The following is a 13,563-nucleotide window of genomic DNA, read 5'->3' as shown; positions in this document are numbered from 1 at the left end:
TGAAAAAATGTAGGTTCTTAGAATAATGTAGGTTATGATCGAACCCTAGCTAGGACAGATTAGGTAGTATGAACCCTAGTTAATTCGTATGAACCCTAGGTTTTTAAATTTAGCTAGGTTTTAAAGTTAGGACAGAAATTTAGCTAGGTTTTTAATTAGGTGTACTTAATAGAATTTAGGTGTTTTAGGTGTATTTAATAGAATTTTATGTGTTTTAGTTGTTTTAGGTGTAATTAACAGAATTTTAGGTGTTTTAGGTGTAGTTAACAGAATTCTAGGTATTTTTTAGTTAAAGCAATTGTTGTTATTTTTTAGTTAAAGCAATTTTTCCTGTTATATGCAATTTTGCAGTGGACATGTCATATTTTGAACATGTCACGTTTTGGACATGTCATATTTTTCCGAGTGGCCTATGTTTTGCCAGAAATGTTGATTCATTTACGTTCTGGCAAATTTCAAGCGCTCGATATGTCCTGCTTTTAGCAGAGGTCATGCCGAATTTTGCTAAATGTTTATTAATTTTGTTTTCATAATTAAGCATTTTGTTCTCGACATCGACGATGCCTATCCCGCATCCTCATCGTCGACTCGGCGGAGGAGGCCTGCTTGAGCAGAGGGGCCATGTCCGGGACTGGGCTCCGCTGGGCTGGTACTGGGTTGTGCTACCTTCTGGTGAGCGCAGCTTAGTGAGGAGCTAGCCCGTCGTCAACCCGGAGCGTCTTTGGTGGCGGTCACTGATGACCCACAAGTATAGGGGATCTATCGTAGTCCTTTTGATAAGTAAGAGTGTCGAACCCACCGAGGAGCAGAAGGAAATGATAAGCAGTTTTCAGTAAGGTATTCTCTGCAAGCACTGAAATTATCGGTAACAGATAGTTTTATGATAAGGTAATTTGTAACGGGTAGCAAGTAATAAAAGTAAATAAGGTGCATCAAGATGGCCCAATCCTTTTTGTAGCAAAGGACAAGCCTGGATAAACTCTTATATAAAGGAAAGCGCTCCCGAGGACATATGGGAATTATCGTCAAGCTAGTTTTCATCATGTTCATATGATTCGCGTTCGGTACTTTGATAATTTGATATGTGGGTGGATCGGTGCTTGGGTACTGTCCTTCCTTGGAAAAGCATCCCACTTATGATTAACCCCTATTGCAAGCATCCGCAACTACAACAGAAGTGTTAAGGTAAACCTAACCATAGCATGAAACATATGGATCGAAATCAGCCCCTTACGAAGCAACGCATAAACTAGGGTTTAAGCTTCTGTCACTCTAGCAACCCATCATCTACTTATTACTTCCCAATGCCTTCCTCTAGGCCAAAACAATGGTGAAGTGTCATGTAGTCGGCGTTCACATGACACCACTAGAGGAAAGACAACATACATCTCATCAAAATATCAAACGAATACCAAATTCACATGACTACTTATAGCAAGACTTCTTCCATGTCCTCGGGAACAAACGTAACCACTCACAAATCATATTCATGTTCATAATCAGAGGGGTATTAATATGCAGAAAGGATATGAACATATGATCTTCCATCAAATAAACCAACTAGCATCAACTACAAGGAGTAATCAACACTACTAGCAACCCACAGGTACCAATCTGAGGCTTTGGGACAAAGATTTGATACAAGAGAGGAACTAGGGTTTGAGATGAGATGGTGCTGGTGAAGATGTTGATGGAGATTGACCCCCTCCCAATGAGAGGATCGATGGTGATGACGTCGGTGACGATTTCCCCCTCCCGAAGGGAAGTTTCCCCAGCAGAACAGCTCCGCCAGAGCCCTAGATTGGTTCCGCCAAGGTTCCGCCTCGTGGCGGCAGAGTTTCTTCCTGAAAGCTTGCTTTTGATTTTTTTCCTGGATGAAAGACCTCATATAGCAGAAGATGGGCATCAGAGGGCTGCCAGGGGGGCCCACGAGGCAGGGGGGGGGGCGCCTAGGGGGTAGGGCGCGCCCCCACCCTCGTGGATGGTGGGTGGCCCCCCTCTAGTACTTCTTTCGCCCAATATTTTTTATATATTCTGAAACTTGCTCCTGTGAAGTTTCAGGACTTTTGGAGTTGTGCAGAATAGGTCTATAATATTTGCTCCTTTTCCAGCCCAGAATTCCAGCTGCCGGCATTCTCCCTCTTCATGTTAACCTTGTAAAATAAGAGAGAATAGGCATAAGTATTGTGGCATAATGTGTAATAACAACCCATAATGCAATAAATATTGATATAAAAGCATGATGCAAAATGGACTTATCAACCCCCCCAAGCTTATACCTCGCTTGTCCTCAAGCGAAAGCCGATATCGATAAATATGTCCACATGTTTAGAGATAGAGGTGTCGATAAAAATAAAATACGGACATGAGGGCATCATGATCATTCTTATAACAAAAACATATATATATATTGTCATATGATCTCTTATGCTAAAGTAACAATTCATTCACAGTTTCAAGTATGAATCATAAACTTCATTGAAACTAACAGACTATAATCTCAGTCATTGAAGCAATTGCAATTTATCATAACATCGGAAAGAGTCAACATAAGAGCTTTTCAGCAAGTCCACATACTCAACTATCATTTAGTCTTTCACAATTGCTAATACTCACACAATATTTATGGGTATGAAGTTTTAGCCGGACACAGAGAAAGATAGGGGCTTATAGTTTTGCCTCCCAATTTCTTACCTCAAGGGTAATGTCAACAATAATAGTTCATGAAAACTCACATCCAATTAGCTATATATATCAGGATCTTTCCAACACATTATGCTTGCCAAAGGATAAAATGTAAAAAGGAAAGGTGAAGATCACCGTGACTCTTTGCATGAAGTATAAGACAAGAATAAAAGATAGGCCCTTCGCAGAGGGAAGCAGAGGTTGTCATGTGCTTTTATGTTTGGATGAACGAAGTCTTAATGCAAAAGAACGTCACTTTATATTGCCACTTGTGATATGGACCTTTATTATGCAGTCCGTCGCTTTTATTTCTTCCACATCACAAGATCGTGTAAAGCTTATTTTCTCCGCACTAATAAATCATACATATTTAGAGAGTAATTTTTATTGCTTGCAATGATGACAACTTACTTGAAGGATCTTACTCAACCCATAGGTAGATATGGTGGACTCTCATGGCAAAACTGGGTTTAAGGATATTTGGAAGCACAAGTAGTATCTCTACTTAGTGCAAAGAATTTGGCTAGCATGAGAGGGAAAGGCAAGATTAACATGTTGGATGATCCATGACAATATAATTTATCTCAGATGTAAGAAAATATAACCCATTACGTTGTCTTCCTTGTCCACCATCAACTCTTTAGCATGTCATATTTTAATGAGTGCTCACAATCATAAAAGATGTCCAAGATAGTATATTTATATGTGAAAACCTCTCTTTCTTTATTACTTCCTATTAATTGCAACGATGACCAAAACTATGCTTGTCAACTCTCAACAATTTTTATTCATCATACTCTTTATATGTGAGGTCATTACTCTCCATAAGATCCATACAATCTCTTTATTTCTTTTTATTCTTTCTCTTTTATTTTATTCCCTCAAGATCATAGTAAGATAATCAAGCCCTTGACTCAACACTAATCTTTATTATATAAAGCTCACAGACTCGATTACATAGAAGGATCATAAAGCAAAACTCAAAACTAGATCATACTAAAACTTTATTCTACTAGATCAAGATATTACCAAAAGGATCGAACTAAGAAAAATAGTAAAGGTAAAAGTGTGATGATGATACGATACCGGGGCACTCCCCCAAGCTTGGCAGTTGCCAAGGAGAGTGCCCATACCCGATACTCATTTCTTCCTTGTTGATGAAGAAGGTGTTGGTGATGATGGATAGTCGCACATTGAGCGTAGGAGGTCCTCCAATTTGCGAATAATGCCCTTGAGTGCGATGATATGCTCCTTCAACAAAATATTTTCACTCGTGAGATACTTGTTTTGAATGCGAGCTAACTCAATCATCTTGAAAGCTTCAATATCTGTTGGGGAAAAGATATTGTGATGAGGTTGAAGGATCTCTTCTTCTACTACTGTCAGAACTTGATCCCCCACGGCCTTCTTGATCCCATCATCCTTGTTGATTTCTCCGGGCTCTTCTCTCTTTAGCTCTATCTTCATTAGCCAAGTATCGTTGCCCTCATTGTTGGAGGAGGAGGGAGACGACATGATGCCTGGCCTTGACAACCCTGGCAGAAAACAGCTCGAAACGAAAACAGGAGATATTTGCGTGATACGGTGGTCAAAACCTTCGGGAGATTTATATAATGAATTTTTACCGACCAAAAGAAGTATCTGATACGTCTCCAACGTATCTATAATTTTTGATTGTTCCATGCTATTATATATTCTGTTTTGGATGTTTAATGGGCTTTATTATACACTTTTATATTATTTTTGGGACTAACCTATTAACCCAAGGCCCAGTGCAAATTGCTGTTTTTTGGCCTATTTCAGTGTTTCGCAGAAAAGGAATATCAAACGGAGTCCAAACGGAATGAAACCTTCGGGAGCGTGATTTTTGGAACAAACGTGATCCAGAGGACTTGGAGTGGACATCAAGAAACAACCAAGGAGGCCATGAGGTAGGGGGCGCGCCCTCCCCCTCGTGGCTCCACCGACCTACTTCTTCCTCCTATATATATTCATATACCCCGAAAACATCCAGGAGCACCACGAAACCCTATTTCCACCGCCGCAACCTTCTGTACCCAAGAGATCCCATCTTGGGGCCTTTTCTGGAGCTCCGCCGGAGGGGGCATCGATCATGGAGGGCCTCTACATCAACTCCATGGCCCCTTCGATGATGTGTGCTTACTTCAGACCTTCGGGTCCATAGCTATTAGCTAGATGGCTTCTTCTGTCTCTTTGGATCTCAATACAAAGTTCTCCTTGATCTTCTTGGAGATCTATTCGATGTAACTCTTTTTGCGGTGTGTTTGTCGAGATCCAATGAATTGTGGGTTTATGATCAAGATTATCTATGAAAAATATTTGATTCTTCTCTGAAATCTTTTATGTATGATTGGTTATCTTTGCAAGTCTCTTCGAATTACTCCCTCCATTCCTTTATATAAGGTGTATTTGTTTTGATAAAATTCCACAATGTAAGGTGCATTTCTTCTAATTCCTCGTAATTCCATCATTACCCCTTCAAAAGAAGGAGAGTATCTCTCCTCTGATTGCATGCATCTTTTCTTGTAAAGAGAAAATAGGAAAGTATCTCTCTCCTGATTGTGTTTATCTCTTACTTTCCTTGCCTAAAGATTTAGTTGCCGCTAATCAATGATCTTGCCAAGGTTAATTTTGTCGTAACATGTGTATAATTATGTGCCTTGGTCACCGTGCCGGAAATAATACACCTTACATAAAGGAATGGAGGGAGTATCATTTTGGTTTGGCCTACTAGATTGATCTTTCTTGCAATGGGAGACGTGCTTAGCTTTGGGTTCAATCTTGCGGTGCTCGATCCCAGTGACAGAAAGGGAAACAACACGTATTGTATTGTTGCCATCGAGGATAAAAAGATGGGGTTTATATCATATTGCTTGAGTTTATCCCTCTACATCATGTCATCTTACCTAATGTGTTACTCTGTTCTTATGAACTTAATACTCTAGATGCATGCTGGATAGCGGTCGATATGTGGAGTAATAGTAGTAGATACAGGCAGGAGTCGGTCTACTTGTCACAGACGTGATGCCTATATACATGATCATGCCTAGATATTCTCATAATTATTCGCTTTTCTATCAATTGCTCGACAGTAATTTATTCACCCACCGTAATACTTATGCTATCTTGAGAGAAGCCACTAGTGAAACCTATGGCCCCCGGGTCTATTCTCCATTATATTAATCTCCCGTCAACAAGTTATTTCTATTACCGTTTATTTTGCAATATTTACTTTTAAATCTTTATCATAAAATACCAAAAATATTATCTTATCATCTCTATCAGATCTCACTCTCGTAAGTGACCGTGAAGGGATTGACAACCCCTTTGTCACGTTGGTTGCGAGGTTCTTATTTGTTTGTGTAGGTACGAGGGACTTGCGTGTTGCCTCCTACTGGATTGATACCTTGGTTCTCAAAAACCGAGGGAAATACTTACGTTACTTTGCTGCATCACCCTTTCCTCTTCAAGGGAAAACCAACTCAGTGCTCAAGAGGTAGCAAGAAGGATTTTTGGCGCCGTTGCCAGGGTGTCTACGCACAAGTCAAGACATACCAAGTACCCATCACAAACTCTTATCCCTCGCATTACATTATTTGCCATTTGCCTCTCGTTTTCCTCTCCCCCACTTCACGTTTGCCATTTTATTCGATCTCTTTTTCCGTTCGCCTTTTCTTTCGCTTGCTTCATCGTTATGGCTAGTCCCTTATCTACTCCTTTGTCTCCTGATTTTTAAGTCCTTAATTTTAAACAAAGGGAGGGAGAAAACCTAAGAGATGCTTGGTACGGAATTTGCAATGCGCAAAATAGATCTACTAGGAGGCAATCTACTTCCGTTCTTCTTAGCAATTTTTATGTAGGCATCACTCCTTGGAATAGATATATTCTTGATACCATTACCGGAGCAAATTTCTTGGGTGGCCATACTTTTGATTCTTATAATGCTATGATAGATTTGTGTCAGGACCCCGATCCTAAGTCACACCGATCTAGCATGTAAAACTTCATATCACTTTGCGGCCTCACGCACGGTATTCCCACGGGTGCCACCTTACCTGCCCGGGACCATTTGCGCCTTTTGGCTCACGTATATGATAGTGCCGCTAGCATCCATATGACAGAGAACCCGGGCCGACATGACTAGTCGTGAACCCAAAGTGGCACTAACTTGCAGGGACAGGCATCCATGAATCAACCACGAGCATGTCGGTCAACAACGTATGAATCCGGCTATAGCACTGGGCTAACAGGACTCCGGGAACCCGGGCTGTAGCAGGCTAGGCAGGACTCCGGATGTCACCACGTGACATTTCCCCGAAGGGACAGACACAGGAACAAAGTGAATCACATGCCGGCTAGTCAAGTGTTCCGGAGCAGTAGTGCTGGGCTAGCAGGACTCCGGTGAACCGAGCTGTAGCGGACTACTATGGCTCATGGAAGCACAAGACTACATTTCCCCATAAGAGAGGCTACCGGAGGTAAACAACTAGGTTGTCGTATCCCACACATAGCAATACATGTTACACGTACGCATAACATGCAAGTATGTGTTGTAAAACATGGCATCACAACATAACTCAAACTCATATAGATAAAGGCCCAGAAGAGCCACATAGCATTCAATACAAACAGGGGTCCCATGACCCATCATTCAGAGCATACAAGCAACGGAAGCATTACATGTCTGAGTACAGACAACTACAAAAGGAAAAGACTAAGAAGCCTGACTAAACACGACCCTCCCAAGGGTACAAGATCGTAGTTGGGATACAAGCTACTCGTCGAAGTCACTAGTGTAACCAACTGCAAAACATAAATAAGCAAACGTGAGTACAAAGGTACTCAGCAAGACTTACATCAGAGCTATCTACATATGAAACATTATCAACAAAGGGGGTGGTGGAGTTTTAACAGCAGCAAGCCGGCTTTGACTCAGTGGCTAACCTATACTACGAGTATCAGAAACTTCTTTGAGGTGAGAAGACGCACACGAGTCCACATATTCACCATATCAATACTCCACTATGGATCCGTTCCCGTCTCCCTATGAGAAGGCCATCCATAGCACTCACGCTTATCTTGCGGATTTTAGGGTATCCACTTCAAGTTGTCTATGTACTACATAAGTTCTCCAAGTTTCCATATCCGAGGAAAACGGCTATTCGAATAGATAATATTGACCCTGCAGGGGTGTACTTCTTCACACACGCTCTCGCCACTTATAGCCCTGTACACGTCATGTACCTCGGCAACCTTCAAGCGGAAGCCGGGCGAGGGTGTTGGCCACGACCTGATTAACCACACAAGTCTCTTGTCCAGGTTTATTGCCTATTCGAGTTCCATCCGTAAGGAGTTCCGGCCAAAGTCTCCAGTACGGCCCCAAACGATGTGTGCAGGGTTCCCAAGCCCACCATCAGGGTGCCACTTGGTACACCGTGCCACAGTGCCTAGTTTGTCCCAAGCCCGTCCCGTCGGACACCACCTGGTAGACAAGTAGCACTACCTACAAATGCCAGAAACTAGTTGCAACTCCTGGACAGAGATCAAGTGGATTAATAAGCCGAGAGGGGCCAGATAACCGGAACCCAATGTGTGGTAGTAACTGGACTTGGATAACATACACAGAACTCAGTGCTTAGGGACGGTTCCAATGAGACAACCCACCATGTACTCCTACATGCCCTCTCATCGCTACCTTTACCAAAACATGTTCACACACTTAGCCTTTACCTGTAGGACATGTTCACCACTCCGATTCATTCCTGATGAATCAGACCTGACACAACTCTAAGCATAGCTGGCATAAAGAAAACAAGCATGGATGAGTAGGCACATCAAGGCTCAAGCAACTCCTACTCATGCTAGTGGGTTTCAACTATTTACTGTGGCAATGACAGGTCATGCAGAGGAATGGGTTCAGCTACCGCAGCAGAAAGTAGCAGTTTGAATCGTTGTTGTCCTGATGTAGTAGAAGGAGCAGGAGCGAGAGAGTGGGAGTTATCGAGATGCTCAAGGGGGTTTGCTTGCCTGATAGATCCACGAAGAAGCACTGCTCCTCAAACAGGTACTCGGGACACCTTCCGGAGTAGAACCTATCGAGAAGGGACGGTGCCGGCAATCAATAAACAATCATATGAAACAATATGATGCATGAAGATGACATTTCAAACATGCTATGATTTGCCCTAATGCATCTAGTATCAATTTGGTTGAAGTCCATATGAACCAAGGGTTCATATGCAAACCCCAAATTAAGTATATAACATGCCATTATTACGTTTTCACTTATACAACAAGTATAAGTTGGTTTTTCATGCATGAAACTGGCATAAATGGATTCCTTGCATTTTTCTGATAATTTTCATATATAATTTATTTGATTTGGAGTTACGGTTGAATTACTATGAATTTTAGAAGTTTTAACTATTTTCTGGAATTCTCTGAATTATTTAAAATCCAGAAATCAATTACCGCGTCAGTGTGACATCACAGAGGCGTCAGCAGGGCTGACCAGTTCAAACCTGACGTGTGGGGGCCACACGTCTGTGACACTGGGGTTAACCCCGGGTCAAACCCGCACTGACCAGGGTTTGACTTGGCTTTGGGGCCCAATGTCAGTCTCAGGGGGGGATTAGGCTGTGGGATTAGCACTAATTAAGCCGCCACGTCAGCCTCGCCGGAGTTCGGCTGGCGATGACCAAAACCGCGGCGGACACTCGCTGGAAACGCTGCTTCGGCGTCCATTCGACGTGCGGATGGGTGCTGAGGGTGGCTGGCGCTCGCGCGCATCTAACAGAGCAGGTGGGAGGCCATGGGGTGGACGGAGCTCGCCAGAGCAGGGCTCGCGGCGGCGACCGGAGCTCGGCTATGCGCGGGCGGGGTGCAGTAGCTCGAGGCGGGCAAACGGGGGGTGCTAGGCAGCACCTAAAGGGCAACAGGAGCCCGCCAGAGCAACTAGCAGGAGCAGAGGGGCTCAGGGGCACGGAGCTCGCCGACCATGGCAGACGGCGGCTTCGGGTGCTCGCGGGGCAGCGTCTACGGGGCGTGCGTGAAGAAAAAGGCGGAGGGGAGCGATTCAATGGCTCACGGCGAGTCTTCCGGTGCAGACGGCGGGGCCGGGGAGGTGTCGGAGCGAGCGGGGCGACGAGGAGGACCTCCGGCGGCCGGTGATGGAAACAAAGACGATGGCGTCGATGCAGAGCTTCCCGGGTCGCCTGGCTCGTTGAGGACATAGCAGGCGGCGAGGCGGAGCTCTGGGGCACGTTTGAGAGGCGAAGGGAAGGCAGTGGTCGCGGTGGCGCACGGCGGTGCTCTCCGATGCACTCGGAACAGAGGGGGAGAGCGAGACAGAGGAGAGAAGAAGCATGAGGAAGAGTGAGAGGGGGTTGGGGCTTGCGTGGCGTCTTCATAGAAGGCCAGGGCGTCGACGGGGAGCGGCAAGCAGGAGCTGGCGAGGCGCGTGGCCAGCGCGCGGCGATTACGCTCTCGTCCTTCTGTCCGGGGAGGAAGACGACAGCGAGGCTGCGGTGGTGGGTTGGGCCTAGCTGGGCCGGTCCTGTTGGGCCACCAGGTAAGCGCCAGGTAAGTGTTTTCTTATTTCCTGTTTTCTTTTTCTATCTTCTGTTTTGTATCTAAAAGAAATGTTAAAAGATTTCCATAAATGCTGAAAATATTTGTGGCAGCTAGATATAATATTCCAGAGGCCCTCACCAATTCCCAACATTTTTGGAGCCATTAAAATATTTATATAATTTAAACAGCTCCAAATCAAATATTTATGCATTGATTCAAAAATCCAAAATGTGTAGCAAAAATGCGCATCACCTCTGGTTGTTGTTCCCAACAGTATCCAAAGACCATGAACATTTTTGAAAAGCATTTTGGGTTCATTGAAATTCCATTTTCAATTTGAACCTATTTGAATTTGTTTTGGTGCTAGGGTTTGAAACATCCCCATTTCAACTTCATTTGAAATTTAAACATGATGCACAAGCAAGCCTAGGTCATACCAGAACTAGGGATGTGACAACTCGCCCCCACTCGGAAAAATCTCGTCCCGAGATTCAGGAGTTGGTGGAAAGAAAGCGGGGTACTCAAGTCGAAGACGATCTTCTCGCTCCCAAGTAGCTTCTCTCTTGGAATGATGAGACCATTGAACCTTGAGAAACTTGATGTTATGTCGTCGAGTGACACACTCTGCTTGATCCAGAATGCGAACGGGGTACTCTCGATAAGTGAGGTTATCTTGGAGATCAAGCGCTTCGTGATCCACTCCGCGGATGGGATATGAGAAGCAACGCCTGAGTTGAGAGACGTGGAAGACATCATGAACTCGAGAAAGATGTGGGGGTAGTTCCAACTGGTAGGCAACCTCTCCTTGTTTAGCGAGAATGCGAAAAGGACCGATGTAACGAGGAGCCAACTTGCCCTTGATACCGAAATGATGGGTACCCTTCAAAGGAGTAACCCGAAGGTAAGCCTTGTCGCCAACTTCATAAGCCACTTCCTTATGATGGTGGTCATACTGGCTCTTTTGACGAGATTGGGCTGTTTTCAAATTCTCACGAATGATGCGAACTTGCTCTTCTGCCTCCTGGATCATATCCGGTCCAAAGAATTGTCTTTCACCGGTTTCTGACCAGTTCAAAGGTGTTCGACATCTTCGTCCATACAGAATCTCGAAGCGTGCTTTCTTAAGACTGGATTGGTAGCTATTGTTATAAGCAAACTTGGCAAAGGGAAGAAATTTCTCCCAATCCATACCGAATGAGATAACGCAAGCTCTAAGCATGTCTTCGAGAATTTGGTTGACCCTTTCCACCTGACCACTTGATTGAGGGTGGAAAGCGGTACTGAAAGAAAGATGGGTGCCCATGGTTGTTTGGAAACTTTCCTAGAAATGAGAGGTGAAAAGACTGCCACGGTCTGAATTGATCTCTAGTGGAACACCATGGAGTGACACTATTCGGGAGATATATAAGTCAGCGACCTGACTAGTAGTGATACTCTCTCGAACAGGTAGGAAGTGAGCCACTTTGGAAATACGATCAATGACTACGAAGATAGCATTATTTCCTTTCTTGGTCCTGGGAAAGCCGGTGATGAAGTCCATACCAACTTTGTCCCATTTCCACTCGGGAATAGCTAAAGGTTGAAGGGTGCCAGCAGGTCTTTGATGCTCTGCCTTAATGCGACGACAAACGTCATAGTTGGCAATATACTGAGGGATTTCTCTCTTCATCCTAGTCCACCAGAACCTCTGGCGTAGGTCCTGATACATCTTTGTACTACCAGGATGAATCGTGAGAGGGGATTCATGGGCCTCCTTAAGGATTAGTTGCTGCATCTGTTGACATTTGGGAACCACCAAACGGTTACCAAAGTAAACAACACCTCGTTCATCCATAGAGAAACAGCCAGCAACTCCCTTGGAAATATTCTTCTTGATTCGGGAAATTCCCGTATCATGCTTCTGAGCCTCTATGATCTGATCCGTAAGGGTAGGTTTCGCCACCAAGGTAGAAAGGGAACCACGAGGAGCTATGTGAAGGTTAAGCTTACAGAATTCCTCATGGATGGGTGGTTGACATTGTTGCAACATGAGGTTGTTGCAATAGGATTTACGACTTAAAGCATCAGCCATGACATTAGCTTTGCCTGGGGTGTAGGTGATTCCTAAGTCGTAATCCGAGATCAACTCCAACCAACGTCTTTGTCTGAGATTCAGATCCGGTTGGGTGAAGATATACTTGAGACTCTGATGGTCAGTGTAGATTTCACAATGGTTACCAAGAAGGTAATGTCGCCAAGTCTTAAGTGCATAGACTACGGCTGCAAGCTCTAGATCATGTGTAGGATAATTCTCCTCATGTGGATGCAACTGTCGAGATGCATAGGCAATCACATGACGATCCTGCATAAGAATGCAACCTAGTCCTTGACGCGAAGCGTCGCAATAGATAACAAAGTCTTTAGTGAAATCCGGTGGCACGAGTATGGGCGTAGAAGTCAGGCGTCTTTTTAGTTCTTGAAAACCATGCTCACATTGTGGGGTCCACTCAAACCTTTTATCTTTCTTGAGAAGCTCCGTGACGGGTTTGACCACTTTGGAGAAGTTTTCAACGAAGTGGCGACAATAACTGGTATACCAAGGAAACTCCTAACTTGTTTGACCGTTTCGGGTGGAGTCCAATCGAGAACGGCTTTGACTCTCTCGGGATTGACAGCAATGCCCTTACCAGAGATCACGTGGCCCAGATAGGTCACTTATGGCAACCAAAATTCACACTTGGAGAACTTGGCATAAAGGCGGTGCTCTCTGAGTTTTTCTAACACGAGTCTAAGATGTTTGGCATGTTCTTCCTCGTTCTTCGAGTAAATAAGAATATCATCGAGATAAACCACGACGAACTTATCTAGGTACTCCATAAAGATCGAGTTCATCAAGCGGGAGAAAGTAGCTGGAGCATTGGTTAGGCTGAAAGACATCACTGTGTACTCGTATTAACCATAACGAGTGACAAAGGCCGTTTTGGGGATGTCCCTGTTTCTAATCTTGATTTGGTGGTAGCCTAACCTCAAATCCATCTTGGAAAAGACTGAGGATCCAGCGAGCTGATCATACAGGTCGTTGATCCTGGGGAGCGGATACTTGTTCTTTATCGTGACCAAATTAACGGGATGATAATCTACAACCATCCGATCCGTACCATCCTTCTTCTTGACGAAGAGGATAGGACAAGCCCAAGGAGAAGAACTGGGACGGATGAAACCCTTTTGCAAGGACTCATCAAGTTGTATCTTAAGCTCGGCTAACTCCAAAGGTGCCATCTTGTATGGTCTCCTAGAGATTGGAAC

Source organism: Triticum aestivum, chromosome 3A, assembly GCF_018294505.1.
Source record: "Triticum aestivum cultivar Chinese Spring chromosome 3A, IWGSC CS RefSeq v2.1, whole genome shotgun sequence".
NCBI classification, from domain to species: domain Eukaryota; kingdom Viridiplantae; phylum Streptophyta; class Magnoliopsida; order Poales; family Poaceae; genus Triticum; species Triticum aestivum.
This window is presented reverse-complemented; position numbering follows the sequence as displayed.